Source organism: Oratosquilla oratoria, chromosome 30, assembly GCF_046742065.1.
Source record: "Oratosquilla oratoria isolate Oo_2021 chromosome 30, ASM4674206v1, whole genome shotgun sequence".
NCBI classification, from domain to species: domain Eukaryota; kingdom Metazoa; phylum Arthropoda; class Malacostraca; order Stomatopoda; family Squillidae; genus Oratosquilla; species Oratosquilla oratoria.
In genome coordinates, this window is record NC_134806.1 from 4,065,821 (window position 1) to 4,076,259 (window position 10,439).

The 10,439-nt window shown below is 43.0% G+C and overlaps 1 protein-coding gene across 1 annotated transcript in view; it reads left to right on the forward strand.

Annotated features, from left to right (window-relative positions):
• The first annotated feature begins 6,342 nt into the window (after positions 1–6,342).
• Positions 6,343–10,439, forward strand: part of LOC143040956 (substance-P receptor-like) — a 382,403-nt gene continuing 378,306 nt past the window's right edge. Inside the window, exon 1 of the mRNA XM_076212389.1 lies at positions 6,343–6,446. The gene's annotated coding sequence lies outside the window, so the exon portion shown is untranslated. The remainder of the gene's footprint in view (positions 6,447–10,439) is intronic.

Genomic DNA, 10,439 nt, shown 5'->3' on the forward strand with positions numbered 1-10,439 from the left:
TTGCAGTGAATGTGTTGCAGAAGGGGAGAAATCCTGCACAGTTGTATACCAGCACTGGGATTGTAGAGGCCCGGTGCTATTCCCTCTTCCTAAACCTCGTCAGTGTCACAGGTACATTTAAGGCCCCTACACACTGTCAGTCATGATTGCACAATATTCATGATTGCGCAAGCATATCCTGAGTGAGTGGGTGTGATTGAGTGTTTCCGCAGATGATTGAGGAATTTCTAACACTGATTTTGTAAGCTCAAGCATAGTAGTTACACCATCATGAGTGATAGTTAGTGGCGATGATTGCGCCAACAGCTCAGTCTTTCCTTTGTAACCATGGCGAGCACACAGGACACTCAGGAATTTTGGAGGGAGTTCATCCAACTCCACAAACTCCAAAAGGTAAGTAATGATTGCTCAATCTTACTGATAGTGTGTGGCCCAAACACTGCTTGCACAATCTCGATGACTGTGCAATCATGATTGACAGTGTATAGGGGCCTTAACATGTGACAGATGGGGCCAGGTGCACCAGCTGACGAGGACTGTGGACTGCTCTCATAGCTGAGGACATCACCTAGGTTTTATGTCGGAGATTTCCTTCTCCTAGCCTTGTCCTAAAGAGGCTTCCCTACAAGGCACCAGGGACCCTTGCCAGGTACTACCACTCCACTCCGGGTCAGAGTGGACTTGGGAGTAATGGCAACTAAGGGGGAACTCCACTTTTCCCAAAACTCTGAGAGTCCCCAATCAGAGCCTTGCCACTGGAATCAATTTTCAGTCACCTGATGGCCACTGACTCTTCGCTTGGTTGTATTTTCTCTCTGTCTCTCTTTCTATCTCTCTCTCTCTCTCTCTGTTTCTCTCTCTGTCCCTGTCTCTCTGTCTCTCTATCTATCTAATTCCATCTTTCCATGTCTCTCTCTTTTGTTCTTTCCCTCTCTCTCTCTCTCTCTCTCTCTCTCTCTCTCTCTCTCTCTCTCTCTCTCTCTCTCTCTCTCTCTCTCTCTCTCTCTCTCTCAAAGGATTACAAAGGCGGAGCATGCCGACAGGAGACCTTTTGGTCCATATCTAGGTCGGATGCAAAAAAAAAAAAATAATAATAATAATAATAATAACAATAATAAAATAAAAACTATAATAATGTAAATAACAAATAAAATACATAAATAAATGCATAGGTATAGTTGAATAATAAACAAACAGGTAAATAGTAAATAATAATAAATTGACATATAACTAATAAATGAAAATCAGACAGACAAATGATAACAAAACAAAAACAAATAATATAAAATAAATTATAATCGTTACAGCATCTTGCTTAGGTGTTTATCTAAATGATTCTTAAAGCTTCGAACTGAACTACATTGCACTACCTGTGCAGGAAGTTTATTCCATTCATTAACTACACGGTTGGCAAAGTTGTTTCTACCTACTTCCAAATTGAATCTATTTCCGGACAGTTTGAGACCATTGTTTCTTGTCTGATTCTCATTCAGTGTGAAAATTTTGTCACTTTTGATGTTGTCAATTCCCTTTAAAATCTTAAAGACCTGTATCAAGTCACCTCTGAGTCTACGCTTTTTTAGGGAAAACAGATTCCTATGTTTTAGTCGATTTTCGTATGATTTATTTTTGATATTTGGAATCAGTTTTGTGGCCCAACTGAAGAAGTCTATCGAAGTCTGGGGTAACAATTCTTCAGGTGATCCTATTTATCTCTATTACTACTACTACTACTACTATTACTCTTTTTTATTTATCTTTTACTTTAAAATGCAATCAAGGCTGCAACATTCCGGGAAGATCAAACCAATCAATAAAGAATTCAACACTCTTTCTCTCTCTCTCTCTCTCTCTCTCTCTCTCTCTCTCTCTCTCTCTCTCTCTCTCTCTCTCTCTCTCTCTCTCTCTCTCTCTCTCTCTCTCTTTAGCTTCACATATTTCCCTTTTTTAACCCCGCTCACGCACTTTTCATCGATCCTTCTCCATTCTTCCACAACAAATACATCCTTCTCTTTTTCCCCTTCACCTTCTCTCCTTCTCTTCCTTTTTTTTCCTCCTCCTCCTCCTTCTCCTCCTCCTCCTCCGTCTCCTCCTCCTCCTGGTCTCCCTTCTCCTCCTGTTCTTTCTCCTTCTCCCTCGTTTCCTTTTCTTCTTCTTCTTTCCCTTTCTCTTTCTCCTCCTCCCACACTCCCCCATCTCCTCCTCCTCCATTTCCTCCTCTTCCTTCTCCTTCTCGTCTTCCTCCTCCTCTTCATTTTCTTCCTACTTTTCCTCCTCTTCCTCCTCCTCCTTTTCCTTCTCATTCTCCTTTTCCTCCTGTTCTTTCTCCTCGTCTTCTTTCTCTTCCTCCTTTTCCTCCTCTTCCTTCTCCTCCTTCACTTCTGACTACACCTTCTCTTTGTAATCCTCCTTCTTTTCGTGCTCCTCTTTATCCACCTCTCTTACCTCTTCTTTCTTCTTCTTTGCACTCTTCTTCCTCCTCTTTCTCCTCCTGCTCCTCCTCCTCCTCCTTTTCTTCTTGTCATTAATCTTTCTCCTAACCTTAATCCTCCTTTCCTTAATCCTTCTCTCACTCTTCCTCCTCCTCCTCCTCCTTCACTTCCCTCTCCTCCCTCTCTTCTTCGTCCTCCTTCACTTCTTTCTCCTCCCCCTCTTCTTTCTCCTCCTCTCTTCTTCTCCTTCGCTTCGTCCTCCTCCCTTACTCTTCCTCTTCCTCCTCCTCCACCACCTACTTCCCTCTCTTTTCTTCTGCACTTTTTTATCTTCCTCCTCTCCGCACGCAGTCCCTCCATCCTGTCTTTCTCTGCAAAAAGCCCTCCCTCATCCTCTTCTTTTCCTCTCCCCGTTTCTTCCTTCTCCTCTTTTGGGAATCTCATATAACCACAAGAAAACTGTTTTCTCTTCTCGTGGTCCTCCGGATTATTCTCAGGGGACTGGAAGTCAAGAAATACATGCACTATGCAACCTTTCTTTGAAGACTTAAGCCACTACGGTTTTCCACATGTAAATGTCTACGTTTACCTTTGTTTTGCATGTAGATTTAACGCGTAACGTGAGCTTTGTTGTATAAAGTATTCTGTGCCACAGACGCGAGTGGCTTTGTCTCAGTAACAGCAAGTAGATGAGAGAGGTAATCAACTTTCCATCAGGACTCTTGTAGATGCGAACGGGAAAGTAAAGGGTTGATGAGGTGGAAAAGGTTCTTCTTCGTGTCTCCTGGAACACTTTATCGTTGTTTCTTATCTCTCTCCGTATAGAGTGGCACTTGTCACTGCCGCCATCCGGTTCTGTTTTTAACTGGACAAGGCTCCCGAAGTAACGAAGGAGTTCAGATGATTGTCTTCGGATCCCGAGAAAGAAAAAGTGGGACTTGTAGATCAGGAGTATAATGAAGACTTTTCCATGGAATCGAATGTCGTGTGTATCGTTCTGGAGGTGTAGATAACTCTTGTGGGGGGTTATGTACCCCCTTGAAACCATCTAACTACCCTCACATCCGACCTAGATATGGACCAAAAGGTCTCCTGTCGGCATGCTCCGCCTTTGTAATCCTTTGTAATAATGATAATGAACCGGTTTTACGTCGCGAAATCCCCCTATTAGGAGGTCAGGATGGTACCACTTACAGGGGACTTCGTAGTGTGGAATTTAATGAACCATGCCCTTGGTCCGACTCGCTGGTGGTAGGGTACAAACTGCCATTACCTCGACCTCCGCCGCAAGTAACGACGCTCTAATCCGCTCGGCCAGGGAGCCGACAGTGTACGAAAACTGTATCATGTATGTATCATATGGTCCTCCTTCCTGCCAGGAGGTCTCTGGTTAAGGACTCCATGGGGGGCTTCAGGGACGTCGAGGAGGACGTGGGAGGGTCCTTCTTCATCTCCCTCTTGCAGAAGAAATCCTGTAGGGATTAGGATGACTTATTTTGAATTTCTAAATGGATTGGACTTTCCCTAATCCTATTTAGTTTTATGCCTGAATAACTCATCTCTTTATAATGGAGAACTTGGTTTTCATTTTTTTCTTTGCTTCTTTCTCACTTTTTTCTGTCTTTTTTGAAGCAAAAGTATTCTCGTGTGTTATTATTTTTTATTAAACGGTTGGTGGCGCCGTATGAACATCTAATTGAATATAATAATTAAAACTCCCCTCATCATCATCATCATCCTCTTCCTCCTCCTCCTCCTCCCCTCCTCCTCCTCCACCTCCTCCACCTCCTCCTCTTCCTCCTCCTCTTCCTCCTCCTCCGTCTCCTCTTCCTCCCCCTCCCCCTCCTCCTCCTCTTCCTCCCCCTCCCCTTCCCCCTCCTTTCTTTACCTTCCCGTCCTACGTTCATTCTGCTTCTCCTCCTCCTCCTCCTCTTCCCTCCTCTTCCCTCCTCTTCTCCTCCTCCACCTCCTGTCTCTATGTCTTCCTTTTCTCCTCCTGCTCTTCTCCTCCTCCTCCCCTTTATCTTTCTCTTCTTCCTCTTCCAAACTTTATTCCTCTTTCTCCTCCGTCTTCCTTGTCCTACTGCTCCCACTCCACCTCCTCCTCCTCCACTTCTTTCTCCACCTCCCCCTATTCCTTCCTCTTTCTGCCTCTCACCTTTGCTCCTACTCCTCCTCCTACTCTCCCTCCTCCTCTTGATTGGATTCACAGGAAGAGCTGTTGAATTTAGAATTGAAGAAAATATTTCTAATATTTACATTGTTCTAGTTAGACCTAACCTAGAATATTGTATACTGTGCTGACCTCCATATTATAAAAAGAACATAGTAGTTGGAGAGAGTCTGATGAAAAGTAACAAAGCTCATTCCTAGATTGCGAAACAAACCGTACGAAGAGTGCCTAAGTGACCTGAAATTGTTTACCCTCTCTAAACGGAGATTGAGAGGTAAATTGAAGTTTAAAAAAAAATCAAAAGAATTGAAAACTTGAACGTTGAAAAACATTTTACAATTGACTTCTCCAGTACAATCAGAAGTAATGGATGCAAAATTGTTGGAAAACGATTTCAAATAAAAGGAAGCAAAATGTTTTTCTCTTCTTTGGTTGCTTTGTTGATATATGGAATGGTCTTCCATCCAGTGTCATCAATTGTTCTACTACTGAGATATTCAAAAGACGTTTTGACGTTTGCTGAGCCACAAACCATCGATTATAATTCTTTTCTTCCATATGATTTTTTATATTAGATTAGGCTAAGGATTGAATAGCCTTGCAAGGACCAATAGGTCTATTATTGTTCGTTTGTCCATGTAAGTCCATGTAACTCCTCCTCTTCCTCCTCCTCCTCCTCCTCCCCTACCTCAACTCCTCTATTTTATCCTCCATCTTCTCGTCCTCCTTCCCCTCTTCCTCTTTCTCCTCCTCTTTCCCCTCTTCCTCCTCTTCCACTTCCTACCTCTACTCCCCCTCTTCCTCCTCCTCTTCCTCTCTTTTATCCTCCGTCCTCTCGTCCTCCTTCTCCTCTTCCTCTTTCTCCTTCTCCTCTTTCCCCTCTTCCTCCTCCTACACCTCCTACCTCTACTCCCCCTCTTCCTCCTCCTCCTCCTCCTCCTCCTCCTCCTCCTCCTCCTCCTCCTCCTCCTCCTCCTCCTCTCTTTTTCCTCTTCCTCGGGACGCTCTCTGTTTCTCTTCCTCTTCTAACAGTTACTCCTCTTTTTCCTTCCCCATCTTGCTCGTCCTTCTCCCTCTACTCCCCCTCTTCCTCCTCCACCTCCTCCTCTTTCTCCTCCTCTCCCTACTCCTTCCATCGTCCTTCTTCTCCCACCTCTACTCCTTCCCTTCCTCCTCCTCCTCCCTCTTCTGTAAATCCTCTTTCTCATGCTGCTCCCTCTCCTAACTCTATTCTTCCTCCTCCTCCTCCTCCTCCTCCTTCTTTTTCTCCCCCCTACTCCCCCGTACCCCTACTCGTTTCTTCTTCCTACTATCTCTTCTTCCTCCTCCTCACCTACTCCTCCTTTTCCTTTTCCTCCGTCACCTCCGCTTTTCCTCCTCCTCCTACCCTCCTCCTCTTCCACCTCCTACCCTCCTCCTCCTCCTCTTCCTCCTCCTCCTCCTCTTCCTCCTCCTCCTCATCTTTCACCTCTTCCTCCACCTCATCTCCCTTTTTTATCCCATTACTCCTCCTGCTGCATCTCTGCCTATTCCTACTCCCCCCCTACTCCTACTCGTCATCCACCACTTCCTTTTCCTACTCCTCCCCTTCCTCGTCCTCCTCTTCCCCCTCCCCCTCCTCCTCCTCCTCCTCCTCCACCTCCTCCTCCTCCTCCTCCTCCTCCTCCTCCTCCTCCTCCTACTGCATGAAGGTAGCCCAGCGCTCTTCGCCTCGGAGGGTTCCAGTCAGTCAGTGTTATCTGGGCCGCCTCTCGCGAGCGACGTGTGCGGGCCGAGGTTCGCGGTCAGCGTCCAACAACTCGTCCTCAGCCCTCGTCGTCGTCGTCGTCGTCTTCGTCGTCGTACGTCCTGCTCGTACGCTCACTCGCGATTCCTCCCTGCTCCTCGCGCGAAAAAAAATAAAAAAGAAAGAAAAAAATGAAGTAGAGGGAGATAGTTTTGAAAAGGCGGGGAAACGCGCGTACAAGCGTCCACACGTGCTCTCTCGTGGCGGCGGTTCATTCAGTCGCTCTTTCGCGAGAGTTCATTCATACTCTGCGTCCGTTCATTCAATCATTCTTGCTCTCTTTCCCTTCCCTCCCTCTCTCTCTCTCTCTTTGTCTGTCTCTCTCTGTCTGTCTGCCTCTCTCTCTCTCTCTCTCTCTCTCTCTCTCTCTCTGTCTGTGTCTGTCTCTCTTTTTCTCTCATTATTTCTCTTTCTCTCTCTCTGTCTGTCTCTGTCTTTGTATCTCTCTCTCTTTCTCTCTATCTGTCTCTCTCTATCTATCTATCTATCTATCTATCTATCTGTCTCTCTATCTATCTATCTATCTATCTATCTCTCATTCATTGACTCAGACTCACTTATTCCCTGGCAGTCATTCAGTCACCTTTGCCATGCCACCTGTGATATGTTTTTAAGTCCTAGACAGACAATGCCGATCACTGTTCTTTGTTTATATTGATTCATTAATGTGCTTGACTTCACTTCTAAGTAATACAGCGGCCAGCAAGCGTGTTTCTGTAGATCGTACATTTACGATACACGATACGACAAAGTCTACGATCTCGTAAAGGACTCTTTCATGTCGTAACCTTACGACCAATCAACGTTTATGGCGGACTCAGCTCTCTGAAAAAAAAAAAAAAATCAATGTAGTACTTACGAGTGGATCCAACTGTACAACTGTACTTCGTTGCTTACCATGACCTACACATGTGTTCTGGCTGTTAACAGATGATTTTATTCAGTCAGAGGAGGACCCCACCTCCCTCCGTGCGCAGCGGAAGAGATAAATTCATCAGTGACGGAAAACGGCCGTAAACAACTCAATTAGCATAGCTTAGTCTTGTTACATGCACCAGTGATTATTTTTTCTTTCTTTCTCCCTCCTTGCTTAATTCTCCCTGGTGCCAGTGCCACTCCGTGGCACTCCGTAGCACGCGCACAGTTCCCACCATTCGTCTTATTTCCCCAGTTGCTGACGTCACACCCTCTGGTCCATTCCGCCCTTTGGATATTTCATTCTGGCTGAACCCAGACGAGTTTATTCGCCTGATGGGGAGCTTCATGTACGAACGAAGTAATTCGTGAATCTTCCAAAGTTAGCAGCCTGTCCCGGAGGACTCTTGTGCTCAAGTGTGTCAATTTATTCCGCCTCCAACAAAGAAAAGGACATTTCCAAGGGCGGGTAGGGGCAGGGGGGAGGGAGGAGACTTCGTATACTACCAACTTCAAGTGTAAAGTTCGTAGGAAGCTAAGAGATGTGGACTAATGAAACAAATCAATTAGAAGACAGAAATGAGTGGTTAAAGATTGAGGAACCTTCAAGGTGACATGTAAAGGAAAAGAACCTGAAAATATTTCGTTGCGTGCGACAATAATGAAGCTTCGGCTACTGATGGAATAAGAAGAAAACACATAGAATAGCTTAACGACAGGGAAGTTGGAAGTAAAGGTGCGAAACCAGAAAACCCAGTTCGAAAGGGTCTTGACCGAAACGATCTTCCACAATCCTTGCGGAGGCAGAACAATAGGAAAAATGCCTCACGGTACAACGTTCCTTATCAGTATCATTGGATTGTACTGTCCAACCTTACGAATGGATGGGTATATTGATACACGTGATATTTGTGATATTTGTGTTGGTATTTTTATTTATTTGTTTATTTAGCTGTTTATTCATTTATTTATTTATTTATTCATTTATCTGTTTATTTGTTTATTCATCTATTTATTCATTTATTTATTCATTTATCTATTTATTTTTAGGAAAGAGTGTATTCTTTATGATACTTTGGCTAAACCTTTGTCTTTAAAAAGAAGAAAAAAGAAAGAAAAGAAGAAGAAAAAATAGACAATCGTATTTTTTATCATTTTCTTACCAAAACCTGCCATGTTTAAGTTAGACATTTTTGTATAGGCAGTGTCTTACCCCTTCTTTACACTTTCTGATTTGTGAATTTTTTTTCTCGAGCTCCTACTACCGCTACTACTGCTACAACAGCAACTACAACAACTACTACTACTACTACTATTACTACTATTACTGCTAATACAGCTACTACTACTTCTACAACTACTAATACTTTTACTACTACTGCTACTACTACTACTGCTACTACTACTACTACTACTACTAGCTAATGATGACGATAGAAACAACACCAATAAAACAGCAATACAAAACACCAAAGCGAAATTAATATAACAATAAAAAACGTTTTATGATATATATATATATGTATATATATATATATATATATATATATATATATATATATATATATATATATATATATATATATTATCTTTCGGCATCACAACGCAGTCGCAGACATTCTTAAGGGGCATTTACACGTTCAAACAGTTTGTCCAACCCGGTTTATCCAACACGTGTTTAAAGTGATTTTTGACCTTGCGAGTTGGGGTATTTGTTTGTTAATCACGTTGGTCAAACGGTTTGAAGCTAGTCTGGCCGAACCTGATTTTTGTAGGCGGGGCTTAAGTCGTCCATAAGCAGTTTGCTCGTGAGAACGACCGTCAAACATCAAACCTTAGTGGTTATTGAGACTTTGAAGTGGACACAGCAATTACATCTCTTGTCGGAAGTGTGAATATGGAAGAAAACAATTGAAAGAGCCATGAGAGAGAGAGAGAAAGAGAGAGAGAGAGAGGTTATTGGAATTTATCCTTAAATACAGAGATAGTTCAGGTTTACGAAAGGTTAAATCGAGGGATATGCGAATAGAATATACAGAAATAAGGGGCTATCCACTCTTCAGGAGATAATCAGGACCTTGAGCCAAACAACACATGGAACGCGGTGCTGAAGAAAATAAATTGCCTCCGGACTTCTTTCAGGAGAGAATATAAGAATTTTGAAAACTCAAAAGAGTCTGGGAGTTCTTTTGATGACATATATTCCCTTTCTCAGGTGTTTTGGTAAGATGTTTGTTTTTTATTAAGACTTTGTCACAGTAGAGCTGTTCTGTTTGGACATTTTGTGCCTTTATGTTTAACAAAAGCCGTGTGACAAGCTCCAGCATGTCTAATTACACTGCTTCGTTCATTGTCGTATAATTACGTCTGTCATCTGGCTCTAATTCTTAATAGACGTGCAAGTTGGTATGTGAATTTTAGTCTCTTTTTTTTCAACAATTTCAATCAATTTTTCAACAATTTTTTCAACAAATTGCAATTTTTCAACAATTTCAACTATTTAAAGAATTCTTTGTCTGCCTCGATCTTCTCTTTTTCCTTGACGCCACCGCTAAGCCAATAACAATTCATAAATCTTGGTCGAGAGGTGTCTTTGCTTAACAACTACAGGAGTCACATTGAGGTTGGATGTATGTTTGGTTTGTCCGTCTGACACCACTTCAAACCTCTTGACAACTCGGTTGGACAACCAAACTGGAGAAACTATTTGACCATATAAATGTCTCACGTTTTCCTCTCACAAGAGGAGCTCACGGATACTTTTGAGATTCTCACGAGTAGCGCGTAATGCCAAACTATTTCATTCATCTGAACATAAAAACATAAGACCGTAAGAATGGAGGAGGCTGTAAGAGACCATAAGTCCTACACTAGTCAGTTCCATGTCCCTTAACATCTTAAAGTTATCTAATATTTTCTTAAAACAACCCATTGTTTCATCACTCAGTGTATAGTTACTAAGTCTATTCCATTCGTTAACCACTTTCTTGGTAAATCTATTTTGCCCGTTTCCTTCTTAAACCTAAATTTGTCCAGATAAGAACGTAACATATATGGGGTGGAGGGCTTGTGTGTTGAGAGGGCAGTTGCTCTCAGTGTCCTGGCACAACGAAGCCGCGCGCAGATCAACAAG